The 25,371-nt window shown below is 41.7% G+C and overlaps 1 protein-coding gene across 5 annotated transcripts in view; it reads right to left on the bottom strand.

Annotated features, from left to right (window-relative positions):
* FAM110B (family with sequence similarity 110 member B) overlaps positions 1–20,013 on the bottom strand; it is a 113,993-nt gene extending 93,980 nt beyond the window's left edge. For 3 of the 5 annotated variants that reach the window (XM_030943275.1, XM_030943273.1, XM_030943272.1), the window contains exon 1: positions 19,890–20,013. The gene's annotated coding sequence lies outside the window, so the exon portion shown is untranslated. Of the gene's footprint in view, positions 1–10,998; positions 11,256–19,171; positions 19,548–19,889 lie in introns of those variants that run through there. The other 2 variants (XM_030943276.1, XM_030943274.1) reach the window with 2 other exon arrangements.
* Between the last annotated feature and the right edge of the window lie 5,358 nt (positions 20,014–25,371).

The raw sequence follows: 25,371 nt of genomic DNA, 5'->3' as shown, positions 1-25,371 counted from the left end.
CTCACATCTACAGAAGTTATTCACAAAGAAGATGCAATTATATTAATCACATGGGCTGACTACAATGTCTGAGGCTTCAGCACATCTCCCTTTAGGAAGTTAGGACCTGTAACTCCACATATTGAAAGACTTCCCCTGAAAACAGTAAAGATATTTCTTGACTTGTTGCACAAATCCATTTTGCAGGTCCTGTAGCAGCACATAAAGAGTTTCCTGTCCAATCTCTCCTATATCCACAAGATCTTGGGCAGGAAAAGGAGAAAGGGAAAGTCAATACAGGAATACTTAACACAAACATTTTAACTAAAAATTACCTTTTCTCCCTCAAGTCTACCCTCTTTCATACAGCGCCAGACATCAAAACACAAACCAAAGTTCTAAATCCTAATATTTGAAGGAACTAAACTAGAAACAACTTCAAACTGCCAACATAAAGGGCATCTAAACTTACCTAATTTTTTTTTGTACATAGCTTGCAAACAGAAGGTTTATGAGAAGACTCTTATCTTGATTCACATAACTTGCAAAAGAATGGAAAATTCATTACATTCTCCTGTGTACATTATTCCACTATTAATTATCCTAATTTAACTACCTTTGCCTTCAGGTCTACGGTGACACAAAAGATTAAGACAAAATTAAAGGTTTCTGACAATTATTTTCCCCAAGTTTGTTTAAACGTCTAACACATCTGTTTAAACCTCTCACTCTATCTGTAAGAGCCAAGAATTTGTCTATTCCTCCAGTTTAACAGCACTCTTCCCAGTGTTTCCAGTCTAGATATGTAATACCAGGCCAAGTCACTGGTGCTGTGCAGCTACACACACAGGGCAGCAGCTGCTGAGGAAGAGGAAACCTAGATAAGGCCAAGTGAGAGATTTCATGTTTTACCATCTCCCAATGCACTATAACAAGAGCAGGCAAGCTTCCATATTCATTTGTTTATTTTGCTGATGGGGATGTATGTTTTCAGGAAAGCAAAAACATGTGGCCCATTTTGTCATATCAATACCGTAAGACCTCTTTTGGGTAGAGTGTGGTCACACATGGGTCAGGAGGCTGGGGACATGGCACGGAGCTGGACAACAGACACGGCAAAATGCCAAGGACTCCCAGCCCCAAGCTTGGCCCCACACTGAGAAACCCACACAGAACAGGCTCCTGTGAGGTTCCGTGGTGGTGTTCAACATTTCACAGGGGAAGGAAGATATTGGGGTGCTGGAGCACATCCAGAGGAGAGCAACAATGCTGGTGAAGGGTCTGGAGCACAAGTCTTATGAGGCCCAGCTTATAAACCTTATACACAGGCCCAGATCCCCCTGCTGAGGGAGCTGGGCCTGTTTAGTCTGGAGAAAAGAACGCCCATGGGGGACCTTACCGCTGCCTACAACTACTGAGAAGAGGTGGTAGCCAGGTCGGGGCCAGTCTCTTCTACCAAGTAGCAGGACAAGAGGAAATGGCCTTGAGCTGTGTGAAGGAAGGTTTAGACTGGATAACAGAAAAAAATTCTTCACCCAAAGAGCTGCCAAGCATTGGAACAGTCTGCCCAAAGATGTGATGGAGTCACCATACCTCTGTGTAGATGTGCTCAGGGACGTGGTTTAGCGGTGGACTCGGTTGGCAGTGTTAGGTTAATGGTTGGACTCAATGACCTTAGAGGTTCTTTTCAAAACTAAATGACTCTATGATTCTCAGGTGAACATCTTAACACCCTGATGGAAAGGAAAATGCTCCCATCCATGTTGGAGAGCAACAGTGCTTCCCTAGTGAGGAAGCTTTCTAGCCATGGAGGATAATTTTTGAGGAATAAAGCTTTAAGTTATTAATAAGAATGAAATCTCTTGACCTAGATTTTCTCCAGCTTAAAAAAAAAAAATCATATACACACACAACACAGCCTTCCTCTACAAACACAAACATATTACACCCATCATACAGCAGAGCACTTCAGATATTTCACAGTGATAACAAAAAAAGGCTTTTTGTACTCCTCCCTCACCTAGCTTTGTCTTAAGAACATGAATACAGATGATGTTTGATTAAAACAGAAACCTGAACCCCAAGTTGCATGTATTTACTTTTCAAAAGCATTTTACAATTTGATTATTTTTGCCTGCTGTGATAATTGATGAAAACTACACAGGAATTAAAATGAGCACAGGTGCGTGTCTACATAGTTCAAAGAGATTTGATCTTGAATGAAAAGAATAATAATAATAGAAAAAAGCTTGAGTATTTTTAGGAGTGGATTTAACATAGCCTAACCAAATAAGCCTAGATTAAAAGTAGGATTTTACAGCCCAGATTTCATGTTACTGAAATTTAAAATGTGTATTTCATAACGTATCAGAAACTTTTGAGAGCAGTACCTGATTTACTTGCATTTACAGCCCTCCATATCACACAGAGCAGATCCAGAGAAAATATAAAGGCACTACAAACCGTAAAGAGAACTAAAATACAATACAAGGGCATGTGTTTCAAAAGACACTTGGCACTAAATCAGCCTTATTTTTAAATTTGTGAGAGGTAAAATGAAAGTCTAGGAGCTGAGAATATCTTTCTGCCAATATACAAATCAGCACAAAACCCATGCTTATTTTCTTTGCCAAATTTATCCTGCTACAGCTGAATCACAACATCCTTGCACCCATGAGGTCAGGAACCATTTGAAAAGAAATGCACGATACAGCTAATCTTTGTGTCAGCTCATCATACCTAATGCAAAAAACATTATTTTCCCCATTTTTCTGTCCCAGCTTCCTCCAGAAAAGCTAACTAGCATGTTGCTAATCCCAAATTTGTTGCACTACTTTGTTAAACAGATTTAAAAGACAAATGCACACAAATCACACAGGATAAAGAATTTATTCTGTGGTCAAGGCTTACTGCTGAGCTTCTATTAAGAATTGAAAAAAAAAAAACCAAACCAACAGCACTCAATTGTATAGAAAACAAATTTATTTGTCTCAAAGGAAGACTCTACACTTATACAGACATTTTTACACAACAGCTGCTTTCTTGCCTAAACTACCTAAAACACTGTTCCTACAATAACATGCATTCAATCTTCTTTCTGAAGCAGAATCCAATATAGTTTTAGGCCTCTGAAAAAATAACAGCAGGAGATTACAGATATATGGATCAGAGATGGAAGAATTCCCTATCCTCCCCATGCGGGGGGGCAAGCTTCTGATTCCATCATATGGGACACAAGAGCTAATCAGCACTTCCTCCCAACAGGCTTAATTTTCACTTAAGCACCTTTTTGAGAATGAGGGAACACTGGCAATCATTTCACAGAAACACATCAGTGAAATTGTCAACATCTGAAATTTTCCCTAGTGGCCCCCTGCAACTTTATTTACCTCCATACATTTTCCCGTACACCTTAGCCACGGATTTATTCTTTTGTAGCACCCAAATATAAACTAACTCCATGTCAAACTTCTTACTGACTTAGTGGTTTTGAAACCCCTGAAATTTTGACTTTAGATTTTCACACAACCCTCTGAGGACTCACCAGGGCATCAAGCCCAGTTTTTCAACAGACTGGTAAAGAAACAAATTAAGACATGAAAACCTGAAAAAGAAAAAAAATTAACCCACTACAAACACATGCTTTTAGTACGTTTTCTTTAATCAAAAACGCATCCTATGCCATTACTACACAATTCAAAAATATTTCTTTTAAATCTGTTAGAACACCAAGAAACTAATTTTCCTGTTGCTTAAAACATCTTGTATGCTTGCTGTTGATTTAACTTATAAAGACAGATGATTTAAATAGCTCCCTAAATGCAAAACTTTCAAGGATAAACAAAAGACTGCATAACGAGAAAACAGTCTTTTACCAGCTTGTCAATTAAACATATTGCTATACAAATTTAGTTGCAAGATCTTGTCCTGGCCAATATTAAATCTTAGATGCAGTTCAATTTCTGCACACCACATTTAAAACTGCAAAGATCATAAAAGCACAAAAAGCAAGGCCACTAAAAATGTGAACAATTATTTTCCACATTTCACAAAATTCTGCAGATCAGGTCAAGCCCTGAAGAAGACAAACACTGGTTTGTTTTGGTTTTGTTTTTTTTTTTAATTATAGCATATAATTCTGTACATAAGAAACCATATATATTTACTATAGAGTTTGAAATTAACAAAGAGGGGACTAAGGCATGCATTGAAAAACATTTAAGATTTCAAATCCAAAATAATTTAGGCACTTTAAAGTAACCTAAATATAAAATTGCTGTCATTTAGTTTTAATTAACACATAACCAATTTGTTTTCTGCATGAATTTGCATAGCACATGGCTAATTACTACCTTGTGAAGAGTCTGAGTGGGGGGAAGGCATAAATCTTTACACAGTTCATCCACAATAAAAACCAAAATACCACAGTGAGAGCCTTTTTTTTTTTTTGTGACAGCAAATATAAATAAAAACGTGCTTTTTAAGACACAGGCAACTAAACAGGAATAAGGCGGTAAAGTGAATCAGTGCAGGAAACCCAGGATTAAGGCTGAAACTTTATTCTAATCCTTGTGTTCACAGAAGGAGCAGTCACCAGGCAGCATGTGGTCTGGGCATGCACCTGCAATACACAGGCAGGATTTAAAAGTACTTACAAAGAGATCAAGTTTTCTCTGAGAAAAGCTTCTCTTTGGAGTAGGAAGTGGTGTTTTTTTGGTGTCTTCTCCAAAAAACAAACAATAACCACACATGTCAGCTTGTCAGTGATTTTGCCTGAATGATAGCCTGGATGCGACACATGCACAACCCATCGTTCCTGGGGATCGACTTGACAGGAGGAAAAAGCTCAAGAAAAGACAAAAAAACAAAAACCCCCTTGCTGTGAACATATTAAACAGTTCAAATTGACAGCCATACCACACTACTACTCTGTGAACTTTGCATCACCTTTATGTAAATTCCTGTACTGATGAAGTCTACCCACTTGGTAAAGGTCTCAACAAACTGACGAGCAGAGGAAGAATCCTTCAAACACAATGGAATTCCCCTTACAATTAAATGAAATTATCATTTATCTGGTGCTGCAAAATGACTAGTAAAAGAACAAGGCTAATCTTTAAATATAATCTCCTTTTGCCTCACACAACCTTTTCTGATACTTTTGTACTACTACATTAGGTGCTGCAGGAGGAACCTTCCAGCTGGGCTTGGCACCTCAGGAATTCTGGCTGTCTCTGTCTGGGAGCTCTTCTGGTGCACCTGGGAGCTAAATGAACATTCTCCAGCCCACAGACCCATTTTGTATCATAGAAAGGTTGGGTCACTACTAAAAATTGCATGGGGAGAGGTTTCTAAATGCTGTGATGCTAAGTTTAGCATAGAGTACAATAAAAAGAGAACCAGAGACAAATATACTTTCCAGTGTGGCAGCTTTGGGAAGCATCTGTTTGCCTCTGAGATTGAAGCTACTGCTTTCAGTCCTAAGTCATTTTGTAACAAAAGTTTAAATACTAAGAGAGCAAGAGATATTTTGCTTACATTTGGTGCTGTTTCTCTTGAAGTGGAGTAGGACTGAATTTGGTGAACAATACCCATAAACTGGGTTCAACTCCTACTCCATTATTAGCCAAATATTGACAATAATAAAACCACAATTCAACACTGTGAAGTGGAAATGCTTGGAGGCTACTTTCTGACCCTTTCCCTCAAGCATACATGAAAAGCTGATTGCAATCAGGAGTGATTTCATACCACTTCATACTCTACCACCAGGCTCCTCTATTGCCTGAAGAGTCAGCTGCACTCCAGCAACAGAAAGGTATCACACAGCAAGGGACAACTCACTTATTCCCATACACCATATGGATGCTTGTTCATTTGAAATCAAGCTACAGGATCATATCACTAAGCAAACAAAGAATTTTATGGCATTCATTATTATTTTAAAGCTTTCAGACATCAGCTGCCATATCTGACTATGAAGAAACTGTCAGAGGCAAGTTAACAAGCTCCTGAAAACTGGAAGTCACTGAGCTGATACTAAAAGATACTTGGAGAAATAAAATAACATTTCAGTTTCAAACTGTAAACAGTTATGTTGACATAATTAAGATATGAAAATAAGGATAAACAAAAAGGAAGGGAAAAAAATCTTAAAAAGCTCTGACTATATCTGCAACCATTTTCCTACTTAAAAAGCCACAGCCTTGACTGACAATCAAGTACTAATACTAATCGCTATTTAAAAGTTCATGGCAATTATATAACTTATCCTTTTAAACAGTTTACTGTATTAAATACTAAACAGCTTTATCCTGCATAAAATCAAGCCAAGACACTACAGAGCCCCTACATGGCAATTCTCAGTTTTTCCTTTGAAAAGCAAACTCATTATGTTCTATAAAGAGAATAAAATCTCTAAAAGAAGACTAAATTCTTTCTTTCTTTCTCAAAGGCAGGCTCTGAAGAGATTGCATAAAAAAAGATTTTATTCTTGGCTCAAATATGAACATTTGGGAATCACTACTTTTGAGAAAGGACTCACCCACTTAAAGGCAGAAGAATTTATTTTGAAAAGTGGTGTGAAATTTCAGGGGAAAAAAAAAAAACATGTATTTTGCACTTCCCAGCTTTTTGGTACTTTTCCAGTTAAGACAAAAATCTCAAAACAACCTCTTTCCCATATAACTGTTTTCTCATAGATGCTGCCAAGCTATCTTATACCACCAGCAAGAATTTCTATAAGAAAGTAACTATTTCCAGACAATCCAGCTAAGAGGACTGATAGGAAGATAGAAGTAAGATCACTTCAGATATTTTAGGAGAGAACCTGGGAGAGGGACCTGGGGAATACATTTCACTGGATGCCCACCTTAGTCTGCCTTGTCACCAGTCTGTTCAGCACCCTTCAGAAGATGTGGGGGAGCAATGCTGCAGCTCAGAATTCATGGACAACCTCTCCAAGCACAGGGCAGGGCAAGAGTTTGAGCCCAGCCCACCTGCTAAAGACTACATTCCTACCATAGCTAACAGTCCTCAGAGGAGCTTCTCCTTTGGATGCAGACCATGGACTGGAACTGCTTCCCCAGATTCAGTCCAAACCAGCTGCAGAAAGGGAAAGCTCATCTAGAAAATTAGATCATTTAAGACTTTAAAAAAAACCAATATTATTTGTGTGTGGATGCATGTGGACACCATCCTGTTACAGAAAGAATACCAAGGGATAAACTATTCAATCTTCTGTCTCCAAGATGACTCAAGATCACCTGCAGACATCCACATAACATTTCTCGACTGCTGAGGAATGTTGCAGATCCCACAGTTAATGGTGCACATCAGAAACCCAGATCAACTCCTTTTCCCCATCTCACGCACGCATGCTTTCCTGGAAACGTTCTTTTGTGTATTCTTGTCCTGTTTAATGTGAAGGATTTGTTATTTCTCTCCATCTAAGATGCAAAACCTCAACTATGACCTGTGAGCGCTTTGCATGGCTGAACTCCTGGCACAGCATCCAAGGAATCATCTGTCATTCTCCTGTTAAGTGCTTGTCACAGAACTAGAGAGACCGAAGGATTCAGGAGGGATGGCCAGGTAGATCCTATGGTCCAACCCAGGGGCCAGCCATGCCCTAATCCAGGGGAGAGGCAGGGCAGGCCATGTCCCATGGGCTCCTGCAGGAAGCCTGAACTTGGGGCACAGCAGGGAGGCTCTGTGCTTTCCAGGAGCTGCCTCTTCCCAAGATCATTGGGAAGCACAGCTGCAAGGTGCACCCTGCTGCCAGGACAAGCCCAGCACATGCATCCTGCCATCAAGATGGAACCAGAGGACTGAGGAATGACTCTGCCCAAGCAGGCCCTGGCCTCTGCCTGGCTGCAGATGTGTCTCCATGAGCTGCCTTTACAGCAGGAATGGGAAAGAATGGCATCAGATGGTGGCTATTTTGATAAATGCCTTCCTATCACAAGTATCAGTCTCCAGCTAGAATTACTGTACCAGGCACCAGCTCATCTTTTCCCTTTTTATTTAAATACCCACACCCTAGAACGTACATAGGAGTAAATTAAGGCACTTGTATTATATAGGTCAAGTCCTGGCCTGTTCATCTACATACATTAGCATACAGGTAAAAGTACTACAGACATCAAAAATGAAGCATTAATGGTTAGCTCAAATACACATCCTAGGCACTGTTAGAAGGGGAAAAAAAAATAAAAAAAATTTAAGACAACAGAAAAGTAACAACAGAGACAGTAAGGCAGTACTTCATTTGAATCTTTTTCCCAATAACATTTTCCCTTGTGAACACTTAGATGTATTTTATGAGTAGACAACATAATAAACCAGACATCTTAATTTTATTTCACTTTACATTTTGTACATAGGCTGAAGACCAAATATATAAATCAAGATAACTGTGGTCTGTCTTGAAATGTGCTTTTAAATCATCTGAAAACTATGTACATGGTTTCCCTGTAGAATACATCTCTTTTCATGAGAAAATATCCCCTTTATTCCCAAGTCAGAAAAGAACTGGTTAAAACAAAAACAGAACACATAAGCAGGTATGTTCTGTAATTTCCCATGAAGGAAAGTTCTCCTACACTTTAAGCTCCCAAAGCCTGTGAATTTGTGATCAGAGATATCACAATATTTTTAAAAAAAGAGAAACTGGGCAACAACCCAATGGCACACTCCTTTCACTGTCAGAAGCCTTGAGAGGTACCAAGCACGGAGGCCACAATTAACTCGGCCATACTCTAGCATTGTAATTGTCTCCTCCATAGCCAAGCTCTGCCTCTTCTTTACCCTTGGAGAACACTCACTGTAGGTGCCAGTGAAGCTTATAGGGCAGTGACCAGAGTTTCTGGCATTCTCATTTACACTTTTATTAATTGACATGTCAATGAGTTAGCTGATCATGGAAAAAAATTCTAAGAGCTGTTCAACTTGGTGAACAAGATATACCTCACCTTAGTTCTGTTTATCTTCTTGTCAGAGACCACAATCTTTGCTATTATGAAGAAGTGAGTTCTGACATTGACTTGAGAAAAATCCCAGCCTAGGAAAAATCTCTGCATTTCTGCATAACTCTGCAAAACAACTTCAAAGAAAGAAAGAAAGAATTTGTGCCCATGCGACTGCTCTACAGAAGAACAAGAAGCCATTATCTCCACCCCAACATATCAGTTATTCTAATAACACTTAAAGTGAATTTTAGGAGTTTGGTATTCTATATATTGCCTATTAAGAAGAGAAAGGTATTAAGGAAACTATGGGAAACCCATAGTTGCAACTCCAGAACTATAATGCAAAAGGACTACATGGATGGAGGACTGTTGTATTGCTTCTTTCAGCTCAGTATGTTATGGTACTAAATTACAGTTCATTGAAGCCAGACTTCATGGGGATTGTCAGCACTCTTCTGCCTGGTTCAATGTCAAGTACAGCTGACATAATTTTCGAATACAAAAACATGGCTTTCACAATTTGCACTAAGCTGAATGAAGTATTCCATGAAAGCAAATCACACTGATTAAGGAACAGGTTTTTTTGCTTCTCATTAGAAGCTCAGCTTTAAATTAGTAAAAGTTTGAGACATGGGAAAGACGTAGGAGAAAGACTGGAACCTCACAGCAGGCAACTTCACATTAGGCAGTGTCTGTATCCCAACTACCATAATACAAGCTGCCTCCTTCCTTCATGCCCAGTTCACACAGCAATTCCTTCAGCCTTGAACCTGCAGCAACATGTGACAGCCTCTGGCCTGCAGAACTATGCATGTCCACTGCAAGGGCTTTTTGGACAGCAGTTTGTGTCCTTCCAGTCTGCACCTTGCTGTCCCAGCTCAGCTGCAGCACCTACAGGGAACAGCATTTTCAAGGAAAGTGTTCTGGGCACACAGCAAACTGGAACAAAGAGAGTCAGCATGGATCTGTCAGGTGGGCAGCTCCTCTACTCAGCATCTGTGCTGATCCCCTCTGAGCAAAATATACAATACCATCCTGCTAGTCACCAGTAAAGCAAGCCCTCCTGTCACTAGTAGCACTTGGTTAGCCTTGACCACAACAACAGCACAGGAGGCAAATACTGCTCTGTGCTCTCTGGCTCAGCAGCACAGCCCACACAATCTAGCAATATATATGTAGGAGGTGGAGTGTGAGGATCTGATTTCATACTGGGGCAAGGCACCTTGTAAAAGAATTTTTTCAGCAACAGTCACCCAGAAGTAATATGGAAATCAAATTAGTTGATTGCAACAATCTAAACAGCATCATTTGATACGTTCATAGAGGTTCTTGGATAATGAAAGTTTAGAAGGAGAAATCCTATATTTTATTAAATTCAGGATAGATGGGGGACAGGGCCTCTCCCTACAGCTTTTGCCTACTGCATTTTAGGGCAAGTAATGAAAACATTAATGCAGCTTAGCCAGCAAAGCACAAGTTAATTCAGCTTCTATCTCTCCAAAGCCTGTAATTCTCTGGTCTAGTCTTCATGATGAGCTCTTAAAAATGTTTCAGATATAAGATGAACATCCATATAATCATCTCTGCACATGCCTGTTCATGAGAGGTATGGATGCTACTCCACAAGGCACTGCAGAGCACACAGTTCTCTTCCCAGGCACTGGAAACACAAGCAGGTGTACCTGCAAGGTTAGCATATAAAAAGAAAGCCCAGGAAATGACATGGAGGTTTCGCCAGGACACTATGGCTAACCCAGTCCTGAGGACACAGCTGTTTCACAGCAGCACACACATGGAAGCCCAGCATGAGATATGAAGTTGACACAGGATGGACTTTGGGGACAGAAGGGGGACAGTAGCAACACAGACAGAGGGAATGTCAAGCAAAATTCAAGAGCTGCTTAAGACGTGAGGTGCCAGTGGAACCCAGGGAGGCCACCATACCCCTAATTCTCCATATAATGCTTACAAAGGGGTCCTCTAGGACAGTCCTACACCAATTCTTTTAGCCCAGTGTCTGATTTCTCACCTTCAGCAGATAAGTCCTTACCTCCGGGTGTTAAGGGAGGCCTCCTTATTTTTTCATTCACCTTCAGCATTTACTCAGAAAATTTTTCTTCATCCTTGATCCCTCCAGCCTGCGTAATAATACAGGTGATCAAGAATAGTAGGCCACTGACTCAATTTTGCATTTTTATTACATTTGGGAGAAAGTCTGCTGCAATAATCTTGTTCTAGCTCATCAGCATCTCTGTTCTTTAGTATATATTCTGGATAAAGCCCATGTAGACAAACTAGCAGGGTGATATTTCACATAATTCTTTGTCTTCCTGGTCCAATCTCTCATTTAACTCATGTTTGCTGCCAGTTTCCAGGTTCCTAGGTCAGGAGATGGTGTTCCACACAACTGCCTAGTCTGCCAGGATGGATGGCTCTACAGCTGGGGCCACATCATCAGAAGCAAGAGACTTTTAGGAATAAACAGTATCAAAAAATAAAATCAGAAAGGCCAAGGAGCATTTGATAGTCCCACCTCTTAGATCTACAAAATACCCATTTAAAATTCCCCTTCCCAATGTGAAGAAGCTTCCAGAAAGGCATGCAGCAAATTATTGCCCTGGATACTACCAATTTTACATCTGCCGAGTGAAAACCATTTGTCTATTTGTGTGCATTCCTGCAATTGCACTTTTCATTCATTAAGATGAGAAATTGCTTTTTTTATGCAATCTGCTACTATTCAGATAGCAAAACAAAGTAATGTCTGGTGGCAGGCTTGCTGTTTTTGGCTTTAGAAGGGTGGGGGGCTTTTTCCCTCTCTTCCTGTGAGAGGAAAGCTTTTCCCAAAGGATTCAAGCAATTTCATAAAACAAATGTAAAAACAAAGACACTTTTGTTTAAGGACTGAAGGGTTTGTTTTGGTTTAAGGGAGATTGAGAGGAAAGGAAGAGAGAAATTATACTGATCATCTTTCAATTAAACAGGGGAAAAAAAAAGCTCTCAGTCCTAAAAGAAATTTGTGTGATAGCACAAACTTGCAATAAGAAACAGGCCATCAGAAAAAAAAAATCAAAATTTACTTTTTAAATAAATAAATTTATTTTAGTCACAAGTGAACATCTCAAATGACTACAGCAAAGATCAGAGGAAAGCAACATTTCTCTTCAAATAAAGAGAACATTGTGCACTCCTATATGGTGTGTTTCATTAGAGTCAGTGTCTCATTTTCCTCACATTCTATCAAACAGAAAGAAAGGAGCACAAGGGGGAAAAGACCTGAAATCTGTGGTTTTAAATACGCAAAGATTTGGAGGAGTCACTTCAGCTAGAAATTCTGAAGTTCAACCTAATAAGCATAATTTCCTTTGCAGGGAGTAGGACCCAATATTACAACAGGAGTAAACCCCAAACTTGCACAGAAAACAGTGGAAGACAGCACAGCAGCAATAAATAAAGACAAAATTAACTAGAACACCTGAAATCCTTCAGTAAAGCATGTATGGAGGCCTTGCAGGAAACCTGAATAAGCAGGCCTTCCCATCTGCAATGCTCCCCAAGCATTTGTACAAACACACTGCAAAAAATCACATTATGGAACTGCAATTCTAGTTTCTGATTAGCAGATACTAATTAACAAAATCAACTGATTTATCAGTAAATCCCTACATATTGTATCAAGTTTTACTATGTAGAGAGACTATCACAAGTGATCTTCAGTTACAAAATAACATCTATCCAACTGGAGCAAAAGCAAACCATGAAGTTCCATTCACACTGCCTACCATTTAAATTCATTCTGGATTGACACTCAGAGCCATTATCATTGAACACTCAAACTAACACACTGGGACAACCCAAAGTAATAAAATTCAGCAATATTGCAGCTCAGAAAGGCAAAACAACACAGATAATAAGAATCTTAATATTAAATGCAATTAAATACAACATCTACATGGAATGTGTCATGTTACTTATTGCAGTTACATGAGCAATTTACAAATGTTAGTAATAAATATGCAATTTTCAAAATATAATCTTGAAGTATGTGGCTGCATGTGACAAAAGTGACAAAAGGTTCTTAAGTAGGATTTTAAAAATGGTCCAAACCCACTGGAGTTAGACAGGAAGACAAATAACAGATTGACAAACATATCACAGCAACATTAAGTTTTATATATATGAAATAAAGTACAAATAAAATTCATATTATCATCATCACCATCATCTCAAAAGTGTTCTACCCAAGCATTACTTAAATGATTCTCTTCCATCCTAATTTACACTGCATATATCTATATATGCACATGCATACATGAGAAACAGCTTCCTTGTGCTTGCTTGACCTCCCAAGTAGTAGCATGCACAGATTAACTTGTCAAATAGAGAGAGACAAAGGTCATTACAAATCCAAAGGTCTGGATCCACTCATGAATTTGGGTAGTTACTTAAAACAGACTTGTCTAGTACTGTGGAGAGGCACTGGATGAAGAAGACAACTCAGACAATACTCGACTCAATTATTATCTTCCCCGTCCAGTAAAGTCTTCTAACATTTCCTCCCATTTTTTAATGCAGACTTTTCCAAGACCTCAAGTTGTAACAGGAAATTGAGTGATTTTTGTTTTTAAAGAACACAGCAAAGCATCAAGACGCAAGTGCTTTGCTGTTTGATTTGCTAAAGACTGTTTGAATTTAGGTTGAATCTCTCCCTTGTAAACGTGAAATAACTTTTCCACCACATTCATTAATATTTTGGACCTGAAGGCTGTCAAGTGAAAGATGTTATAATGCCCACCACAGCCCTAGTCTCATCTTTTTAAACTATACACCCAACACTTGTACAATAGGGCAATAGCAGTAAATGAAAAATAACAGTAAGTAAACAGCCTAATAATGCATGCTAAAAGCTACCAGGACAATACATTCAATTTTCCCTGGGATTGTTTAATTATTCTTCTGATGGCTCAACACAATCTTTTCACAATTACTTCCTATGGGGCATGCTGACACATTGAGTTCATTACATAGCTCCTCTTTAAAGCAAAAAATACACAGGGACTTAGAGCAAACACTTAAAATTCAATAGTTCAGATTTTTAATAAACTACATTGGAAGGGAGTTTGCAACTGGATTACTTCCAAGGAAGTAAGACACCTGCCCTATACATTCAAAACAAATAGTCATAAAGCAATATCAAGATACTCATCTTGCTTTGATGTACAAACACACTCAAAGCACCTTATTTTTTCAATGGTTCTTCTCAGAATACATTCACACAGGTGACATATTTTTTCTTTTTGAAGTCATCTCAAAGCTTCCAGAAGTTTCACTGAGCATACACAGACCAGCCACAGGACAGTTTATAAACCAAGAGAGACTGACACTATGGCAAAAATCAAACAATGTCAACATAGCCTTCAAACCACACGTGCCATCTTTACACTTCCAATGGGGCACACATCTCCTCACTGTGAACCAGTCAAGTCTTCAACACTGTCACTAGAGGAAGTGTGTCTCAACTGGCACACCTCATACCCCAATTTCTTCCCAGTGGTCAGGTTGCATTGGCCTTTGCATAGCTCAGCACCAGCACCTGGGTCAGGTACTGCAAAGCGAAGCCGCAGACAAGCACACGTCCCGCCAGCTGAGAGCCCCCACCAACCAGGGGTTTTCAACAGCTCTGCATTTCATCTACCCCACAAGGCTCTGCCCAAGCCTCTCCCCAGGCAGCCTCCTACTCCCAGGAGCACAGTCCCCAACAAGAGGATGTAGCCAGTGCCATGAAACACTCCTAAGACCAGAGAGTATGAAATCAGGCAGAGGATAAACACAGGCACTCATTCGACAGGAGAACCCTTTTATTTATTTATGGGTGCAAGTCAGCCAACCTGACCTCCAGCCTGCATGTCCATTTATGCATTTTCTGTCCCACACATATTAATTCGTGGTTATCTTAAATATTTTATGAGTTAAGCTTCATTCCACTCCATTATGCACTAAAAAGAGAACAAAACAGCTACTAATGTCATAGATAAGTGTTTTTACTTGCTATAAATTCCATCCACCATCATGTGACTAGACAACACATGCTCCCCAAAAATAAGTGCTTCTGCTCATCACACCTCCTTTACTGAAGTAAAGTACTATTTCTGTTGATTAACTGTGAACACCAAAGCATAAAATACAACAGTTTCAGTTACCTGAACTGCTCCATTCCTGAACAGGCACATGCAAACTTCAATACTTAGCTAGGACTCAGGATACATATAGCTAGGAAGGCATCCAAAATCTGACAGTAAGGAAACGCCTTTCAAATTCCCCGCGTGCATTATTCTTGTACTCATCCATCAAATTACCCTTCCGTACATGAAGTTTTTAACCAAAAATCACAGATGAATCTTCAGTTTATGACCCTTCCTCTCCTCCAAGAATTTGCCCCAGGGAACTTCAAAGCAGTTGCTATCTCCCATCTCTGCCATTACTAAGACACAAAAGCCAGAGTAGTTTAAGTTTTGGTCTCTCATCTAACTCCAGACTGTTCACACTACATGATCTTTGTAGTTTGGATGTCCATCTACATGTTCCACTAGGATTTAATATTTTCTGTACATAAGTGCCCAGAATTATGTACAGTATTTGACACAGAGTCACCCCAATGCCCTGCCTAATAACTTGTCTATCTCCACTGAAGAGCTCTTCCAGAGCACCACATATGCGCCCATTTCATGGTCAGTATCAAACAAGAGTCATCCCTGTCTGACTATGGCTCTCAGGCCTTTTCCTCCAAACCTGTTTTAAGGGATGACTTGCCAGCTGATAGCAGATGTGTTGTTAATAATCACTCAGTAAATAACTCCGCTTTTAGAGCTATTCAACTTCCTGACATTCCTATTGTTTCAGTCATCACAGACATTCAATTCTTCCTGTGCAATAATCTAACCCACCTCAGTGCTGACTTTCCCCAAGTGCTACGTTTCCCAACTTTGCCTCATCAGCAATTGTCCTTCTCATACAGTTATTTCAGCCAGTATGGTAAAGTCAAGAGACAAGCTCCCCACTTATACTGATGCAGTGCATGAATAATTGCCTTATTCAGGCAGGCAAACTCATAATTTCTCCTTCAGGAGACACCTTTAGCTAAGCCTCACGCTTCCAATTTAGTTATTTTTGGTGTATATACATGGAACTGAAGCCTTCTGCTCCTATTGTCTAGGACATTCAGTTTTTAACCAGAAATAATAGGACTTTAGTCTCCCATGACCTAATTGTGGCAAATACATGATGCTCTTTATCCTGTTTTCCACTTAGCTTTATATACTTAATTACTTTTTCCATTCCAAATTTATTCTAAATCCTTAAATTCTATTGTGACCAGAGTAAAAGGTGTGAAGATATCCTTCTCTTTTCCTTTTGAAAGAAATGGAACTATACATCTTTTGCTGTCTTGCTATCACAACTGCTACCTTCAGCCTAACCCAATAACACCCAATTCTATTTTTTAACCTGGTTCCAGTGCCCTGCCCCAGCTCTTTCAGAGCACAAAAGCAGAGACCCTTAGACTTAGTTTGACTGGGAGCAGACATAAGACATTTATTCCAGTAATTTCCATTTGGCACCCTGTCTTTCTCCCATATTCAAATCCTCATGCATATCTAAAACTAAACAACTAAAACAAGAAGCGCTAATTTTAGAGGCATCAAGCATTTTTCATACAGCCTGGTCCTCACAACATCATAGCCAAATCTCTTCTGCTCTTTTTGGGGTTTTTTTTCCCCTCTCTTCATCTTAAATTTCTTCGTCCTCCAACTTTTGGCAGTTCACATGCTATCCCCCTGCAGTTTCTGCTCTCCAACAATCAATCCCCTCCTTTACTTCATTCCTTTTAGGTTTTCTGGTAACTTGCAGTATCTTATTCTCACAGCAAGGTCCCCAGCCCAACTTGGCAAGCTTTTCCTTCTCCTTAAAATGCAGTTTCCAAGAAGCTATTGTACCTTACACTTAAGACAGTCCAAGCTTTTCTTTTGTTTTCAATTTAAACCTCCAGCTCCTACAGGCCTTTAGCTCCATGGACAACACAAACTAGTTCTTCTAACTTCTCAGAACTTGCCCTACTAAAATAAAGCTTCCCTGAAAGAAAAACCACTTTGTAGTTGACATACACTTACCCTCCAGTTTAATTCAAAATTATTAACTGGTGGCTGATCAACACATGTGCTTAAGGCCTTATGGAAGGGAGCCGTAATCTAGCAGCAGAAAACAATACATACTGCTAGCCAGTGAGAGATCAGAGATGTTCCAGAATTTAAAGATACACCCTCTAGTTCTGGGCAGGCTGTAAACATAAGCCTTCATTTACTCTGCATTCCACTACAATTAATGGCCAAAATCTACCCCAAGATAATTCAGTGTACTGACTTCTAACTTAACTAGTCAGCGCTGGGAAACATACTTACAAAAGCACATTTGAGAAACACCTTCCCTTTACACACTAGCACACTATCCAAAATGAGCTCTGTAGCTCTGAGCAATCAAAACATATTTGCAAAGTTGCATCCTACAATTTGACTCAGTTTTGCCTCGCTAAATCAACCTTAGACCTCCACATTTTGAAAGAGGAGCATGAACCTTTAACAGAAAACCATTTCCTATCCAGTGGAAGACTGCACCTATATTAAATGCAGCAACAACTGGATCTTCTGCATGGTCACCATAAGCCTAAAAGGGGCAGACAAGGAGGGTGCAGATGGCCAACTGCTACAACACAGAAAGAGCCTCTCCAGCAAAGTGACAGCAAATGATCTCCACGAGAACCTGGAAAACATGGTTTCCCTCTTAACTTTAGCTTGTGATACAATTTGCTTAACGTGGATGCACTGGCATGAAGGCAGCCCAGGCCTTCTGTGCAGCAGAGTGAACTTGCTGGCACAAGCTATCCATCCCATCGAGGCAGTAAATCACACTTAGCACCACATTCCTGGCATGCCTGCACCTACAGGGCAGTGCACAGGCACCTGTCGGCTGCCTCCTGAAAGCCAGAGGGGAAACTCAGTACCGCAGCATGGAACAGCAACTGACATGCTAAGTTACCAGCCCACATGAAATGGGGGCCCAGAGAGGGCACACAGCTCTGTCAGCTCCAGCAGCCCCAAAGCACAGCAAGGGCTGCCCACCATCCATGAGGGAATGATGGTGGTCTCTACATCCACCTCCCTTGGCCACCAACACCATCATGTTCATCTCCCCATGGAGGACCTCCAGGCTGCTGGCGCCTTCTGCTCTCATGACCAGTCTCACCAGTTCAAGCCAAGCCTTTCCAGGTGTTCTGCCAGCCTCCAAACTGGGGAGCATGGCACTGGAAACTTTGAAAAAGCAAGTCATTGTTAGCCACGCACGAGGAAACAGCATCCTACCTTTCACTCCAGAAGTACTTAAAAGTGTTTTATCCTGTTAATTCTAGGTCAGTTGAGCACACGTGTGGTATGGATTACACTGACCCTTTCAGAGCTCTCAACATTTTTAAATAAGTAGGACACTTAACATTAGATGCCCATAAAGCTGCATACCTCCTATACCCCACACGCAAAGATCTGCCAGTAGGCTTTAAGGAACAACTAAGGAATAGTTGCTTTATAAAGAAAGCATGGCTCTTATAGCACACAAGTACAAATGTGAAATAATTTATAAATGCCAAGTCTGACCCTGTACCGCATTAAATCAATACAGGCATTTTACAAAAAATGCCTGTATTGGATGAACTGAAGTGACCTTTGCAAAGCCACCCAACAAATCAGCACCAGATTTACAAACAGTGCAAGTATTTAGTACAGCTCAATACAGCTCAGTGATAAAAAGGTCTACATTAAAGATAAAAGTTGTCCTAATGTTTACAAAATGCAAAAACACTGTCACTGCAAGCACAAAAATATGTTTCGTCATTAAATACCCGAGTATCTAGAGACTTTAAAGACGAGGAACAATCAACAAGCAAAGGACCATAAAATTCAAGCTTAAAAAGTTAACACTACGATTCACTGGAGATGTTAATTTGCCAGTGCCAAGTCTTTGCAAGTTTTAACCTTCTTCTCTGCACTATCAACAGCCATACGTATTGGACCCTTAGACACAGATAATCCTATTGCTTTCCCTCCTTTTCACAGATGCCTGGCCTGAGCGAGGGAAGAAAGACGAGCAGGGAAAAAACCCAACACGTTTAAGTAAATTACCTTTTGGAGCAGCCTCCTTCCCTCGCCCAGCTAAAGTTTTCTTGGGGTCAGATTAGCACTCCGAAAGGAGAGCAGGCGCCGGCAGGCCCCTTGGCAGGCGGTGCAGTGACAGACGCGGGGCAGACCCAGGGGAGGCAGCCATGTGCTCAGCCCCGCATCCCCCCGAAAGGGCATCCCGGGAGGAAGTTCTCACTACGCACCGACTCGGGGAAATAACCCGGAGGAGTCCAACAGCTATCGCTTCTAGCGGCTTTCTCCTGGGCCATATGCTTTCCCCTGCCATTTAGCGAGGCGTTTCAGACGAGCCAAACCGCCCTACCCGCTCCGCCGCGAACCCGCTCGCGGCCTGGGGGTCGGAGCCGCCGCCCCGGAGGCGGGGGGCGAAGCCGGCTCGGCCGGTGGGGCAGCGCCCGCGGCACCCGCCGCACGGGGCTGCGCTCCGTCCCCACCGGGAGCCGCCCGCCGACCCCCGGCAGCGTGGCTGGGCTGGGCAGGGCTGGGCGGCTCCTGCTGCAGCCCCCGGCTGGGGAGAGCCCCCTGCCCGCCCCCGGGGCAGCGCACCGCCCCAGCCCCGCAGCAGCCCCTTGGCCAGACACCCGCCGGGGCTGGCAGCGCGGGGTCCCGCCCGCCCCCGCTCCCGGGGCCGCCCCGAGCCAGCGGGGGGAGCCGCGGGACGGAGCCACTTTCGGCCCCGAGCCGAGCCGCGCCTCGCCCTTACCGTCCTGGGCAGCGCGGCGCGGGAGCCCCGGACAGGAGCCGGGCGAAGCCGCGGAGAGCCGGGGCCGAGAAAAGGCACCGCCGCCGCCGCCGCGAGGAGAAGGCGGAGGGGCGGAGGATCGGCGGCGGAGGGGAGGAGACGGGGGCGGGCAGGGCCGGGGCCGCCGGCAGCCGCCCGCCCGCCGCGCAGCCGGCGCTTCCTCCCGACGCGCGACCGAGCCGAGCCGGGCCGTGCCGGGAGCCCGGGGCGGGCGCTGGGCTCGGCCCTTGCCCGGCCCGTGCCGCACAAAGGGGAGCCGGCGCTGCCGCCTTTGTTCGGCCGAGCGGCGCCGGGAGGGGAGGGCGGCGCGCTCGGCCCTTCTCCCACCCGGAGATTGTTCCTCCGGCACTGGCAGGCGCGGAACAACTTCGCCGGAGTTAATCTGGGTCTGTGATGAAAACTCCTCCACCTGTGCCAAGCGCTGCTCGGCATCCAGCACTAAAGTCAGCCTACGCGCGGTGCTTCAGCTGCCTGTTTATGCCTCAGGAGCTGACTGGTGACTCCTGTTAAATTAAGGGTGGGTTTTTATTGCTCAGGGTAGATGGCATCGCAAAGATTGGTATCTTGGTATTCTGTGCTTGGCAGCAACCAAGAAGCATTGAAAAACGAATTTCAGATATACCTTTTGCCCCATTGTCTGTGATACGTCACAGATCTTTCAAACGTAGCTACTCATATTGATCTACATGTCCAATTAACCTACCTTTCTTAAAGCTTTTTTTTTTTCTTTTACACCATATTTTAGTGCTCGTCCTATAAATCTCCTCCAAGCTTACCGATTTAGTCATTCAGTTCAGGTGCCTGAGGTTAACACATGCAGTCCTGTCACGCAGTTAAAACAGTAGAAGTGGGAGAATTTCCCCTCATTCGCATCGAACTTAGAAGAAACGGACAGAAATACCCTTCTATGAGGGAGAGTTGGACTTCAGTCCTTTGCCTAGAGGTGGAATGAGCAGCCACTGTATATCCGCAAGTGGACTCTTAAGAAGGCAGCAACAAAAGTTGACTACCCTAGGGTTGTTATAACCAGGAGTAAACCCTAAGCAGCCTCTTTTAAAAAGTCTTTTCACATAATGTTCATTAAGCCCCAGCAGTTAAAAGATCCCACCTGGGAGCTCTCACTATGCAGAGTTCTGCTTCCCAGACTGAGAGGGGCATAACAGCACAGGGCTTTAGATGCTAAGCCGGCTCCTCAGGTTTAGTACTAGGCCATGTTGCATTTTTGTGCTCCAAAGAAGCAGATGATTTATCAGTTCCCCTAGCTAATTAGCTAGAAATTTTCTGCATGGTCCATGAGGTATGTGAGGAAGGAGAGGAACCCATGGCATGTGAGATTTTCTGTATTACCCACACAGACCTTCTGCTTCCTGCACGTGTTAGCATAGCTGCATCTGAAAAAGGGAATGAAAAGTATGTGAATTTGAACCTTTACTCCCGTAGCTGTGTTGTGGGGGGAATAATTTTTTGTTTTATCTTAAAATTAAAAAATTATGTGCTTGGGGGTAAAAAGTCTGAAAATGTAAAACAGTGTAGTAAGCATGAAGAAGCCTGCCTAAGACATCAGTCAGCCTTAAATAAAGCCAGTGTGCTAGAGGTGTAAGACACTTCCTAAGTGCTATTGAGATCTGCTTGCTGCATTCTGAGCTAGGGCCAGAAGCCAGCCATCAGCCCTGTAGTGTGTGCTGAATGGAGCCTCTGCCACACAATGGCATAGTCATTTGTCACATGTCCAATCCATAGGCATCCCACCTCCTGTGGCCAACTTTTACAGGACATGCATTGTTCCCTTCATTCTTTAGGCTGGAGGTACATAGTAAGGGGAGGAGTAAGTGAATGCAACTGTAATGTGAAATTAGATGACATGTTCGAGCCAGAAATTTCCCCAATTCCTAGTCAAAACAGTGGCTTATCAATATTTTAACTTCAGTTCAATATGCAGATGTTTGCTAAAGCCTAGGTGTGTGTATAGCAGTTCTGTTGTGCCCTTTCTGACAAAACAAGAACTATGGAGCTGTTCCTTACACTACTACCTGGTAAGTTTTTCACACTCAAGAATCAGATGATGAACAGCTTTATCAAATCACTGTGCAGCTGCTGCCTCTAGGAAGAAGTATGGAATAATACAATTAATGCCTCACCTTTTAATATAGCTACCAAAATTTGATTTTTGTTCTCACTGTCAAGACTAGTGACAGAAGCCTCAGACAGATGACCAACCCACTGAAACAGTGGTGAGAGGTCCTCCCGGTGCAAGGCAAGCTGCAGCCTTGAGCTCATCATGAACGCCCATGGACTTTGTCACGTGCCAGATCCCTTTAATGAAACCAGCACCCTGGCCCTAAGATGACATTTAAGGGTGCATTAAATGATTGTCCTCATACACAAACCTTTGTATTTTAAGGCACTGGATTTATAAATCATATCTAAGACAGGAAACTAATTTTATAAACATGCATATGTACCCAATTAAACTTGTTCAGTAAGGCTGCTAAATAGGAGTAAAAATTATGCATAAGAAATTGTGTTGCCTGGAACTAAGTCAAGAACCCCTGGAAATGAACATAAAATTATCACATTCCAGACTGATTTCTTCTTTGTGCTTTCCAAATAACAGATTATTTAAAAATGCATTAATCCTCTCAGTCCATTAAAATATTTCACAACTTTCAAAAGGTTTTGGGATAAAAAAATTAAAACCCCACCTATTGATCATAACTCTCTTCCTAAATCCATATTCTTGTAAGACCAAGAATAAAGCATTTATTGCTCTAATCAATTGGTTTACTCAGAAACAGCTGACACCGCTTAAAATTGTGTTAATTAACGCAGGTTCTCAAGGTCCAGTTGTAATGCAGACAAGCTGTGTCCACCTTAAACAGAGCCCTTGTTATTGTTCACGCTGCTTGAATCTGCCATTAATAGTGAGTCTCCATCTCACAGCTGCTGCTAAACCTAAGGCCTGCTTGCATTCAAAGAGGATTTCAGTTCTAGTTTGGCACAGTATATGCTATTCACAAAGTCACCTGTAACTGTAAGAATGACTGAGAACAAAGCCACTCATTTTCCACTTGTTAGCTCTAAAATCCCTGCTGGGGAAAGTTTGGGGTTTTGATATGTCTTCCTTGTGTAGACTTATGTGTAATGCTGAAATACATTAAAAAATGCAGGCTGCTGCCTGAATTACTACAGCACTAAGGCTGAATAAGCCACAGCAACTCAAGAGTGATGCAGCCTTCCTAGCTGCCCCTACCCCTGTAAGGGTGTATGATATTGATCCTTGTAAATGTTCTCTCCAGACTCCTGACCAGGAGGTGTTAGATGGGGTCAGCCACAAGCTCAGCTTGTTACAACAACAGGTTACAAGCTGTAACATGCAGCAGCTACCCCCTCACCCCCTCACCAAGTATTTTAGTGTACCCAGCACTGGTTAAATCCATTAGTGAGGCATGGGCAGGATCTCTGATGGTCAGCCTGGTCTGACTGCTCAGACTCTCCAGCTGTCACCTCAGCTGTGCCTGCTGAGGTGGGAGTGAACTGGCCAGACAAAACACTGCTTCAGCCATCACAGCTGGATCAGCCCTTGTCTGCACATTGCTGAGTTGCATGCACACATTCAACAAAGCTCTGTGAGCAGCATTTCACTAAAAACATGGCTGGGTTCTCTAGTCCTGTATTTGCTCTGGATAGTATTATATAAGTTTGGGGGTTTTTTACTTTGATCATAAGCTTTGTAAGAAAACATGTGAGCAACATGTGACTCAGGCTATAAATGGTGCAAGTATTTAGGAGTGCTGGGAAAAGTGTTTTCTCAGTATTGTCTGAAGCAGGGGGCTGATGACAAAGGAAAGGTGTTTGTCATGCTGACCCATTCTTCTGGTGCTCAGTAAGAGGCAGAAACAAGCCAGAAACCTCAGCCTCCACTTCTGGAAGGTCTCAGCACTACTTGGAATCATATAATGGTTTATGTTGGAAGAGACCCTTAAGGTCATTGAATTCCAGCCCCACTGCCATAAGCAGGGACACCTTCCAGTAGACAAGGTTGCTCAGAGCCCAGTCCAACCTGGCCTTGAAAATTTTCAGGGATAGAAACCTGTTCCAGTGGTTTCACCACCTTCATGGTGAAGAATTTCTTCCTTATCTAATCTAAACCTACCCTCTTTCAGTTTACAGCCATTACCCTTGTCCTATCTTTAGGACTGTTTATTTTCCAGTTTTGGAAGGTGTGTGGAGGTAATGCCAGCCAAAATGAAGGAACTGAAAGATGTGAGGCCATGACTGTGTCACTTGACATTCTGCCTCAACCCATGCAAGCAGAGAAATAAAGACACGTCTGCTTCTGTTTCCTACATACACCTACTTAGAGAAAACAGACCCATTAAAGCTGAGCCAGACAGATATCTTTAATTAGCTTGTCCTTTTAAGAGTCCCAGGAAAATTATTATAAGAAATGCCATATGATTGCCCAAGAACAAATGAGATATGCTTTTAAACACCCTTTATTACTAACATTGCATAAGCATTCCAACAATCAAACCTAACAGTTTGTTATCACAGTTGCAATCCCTTTGGCTTAGTAGCAGCAAGATGAATAGCATGTCATATCTCTTATCAGCAAATAGCTGCTGCCTTTGTAAACAAAACTGTCAGGACTGATTCTCCATACACATTTGCAAATTATACTCATTGGTTATGTGTCTTGCGGCATATTTAGTGTGCTGCCAAGGGAATGCTACCCTCTCATGAGTTTTATATGTTACCAAAATCATAATATTGTCAAGGAACAGGTAGATACCTTGCCAGCTGTGGCTTGATTTCACCAATGTATTCTTCACCAATGTATTCTACAGATCCCTGATGAAAAATCTACTTATTGTCTCATTTAGAAATAGTCAAACCTAGCATGTAAATGAGAAATAAATGTGATATCCTGAGATTCAGCCTGCTCCAAAAAGCCCTGTGTCCTCATCCCAGCACCAGCATTTTACTTACTGTCTGACCAGAAGGAATTCAATTTCTTGTCTCAGTTTAACTGTATTCAATATGATAATAACATCACTTATGCAGTAAGAAGAGAGTAAATTAGTTGTAACGTGTACCCTGTGCTCTAAGGATATAGAGCAAAATATGAACTTATAGTATAAGTTCAAACCCCCCCCCCAAATATTAAAGGTGCACCCTTTGACATTTAATGATTTTTGAATTTTATTTAATCTGCATAATAAATGCAGAGGACAAAATTGATAGTCACTGACATTTTTTAAAAATTTTTGTGATTTTTATATGGAAAAACCTCTGACCATACCATATAAACTATAATATATATTAAAATACTGATACTAAAATTGCTGTAATTTTGTTGTTTTCACTTACAGAAGTAGGCTCATTTTTTGTATGAAAGCAACTATCATGCTAGTTATGACATTTTATGTTAATGATGTATAGT

Source organism: Camarhynchus parvulus, chromosome 2, assembly GCF_901933205.1.
Source record: "Camarhynchus parvulus chromosome 2, STF_HiC, whole genome shotgun sequence".
Taxonomy (NCBI): domain Eukaryota; kingdom Metazoa; phylum Chordata; class Aves; order Passeriformes; family Thraupidae; genus Camarhynchus; species Camarhynchus parvulus.
Note: the sequence above shows the minus strand (reverse complement) of the source record. Positions and strands in the feature narration are given on the sequence as shown.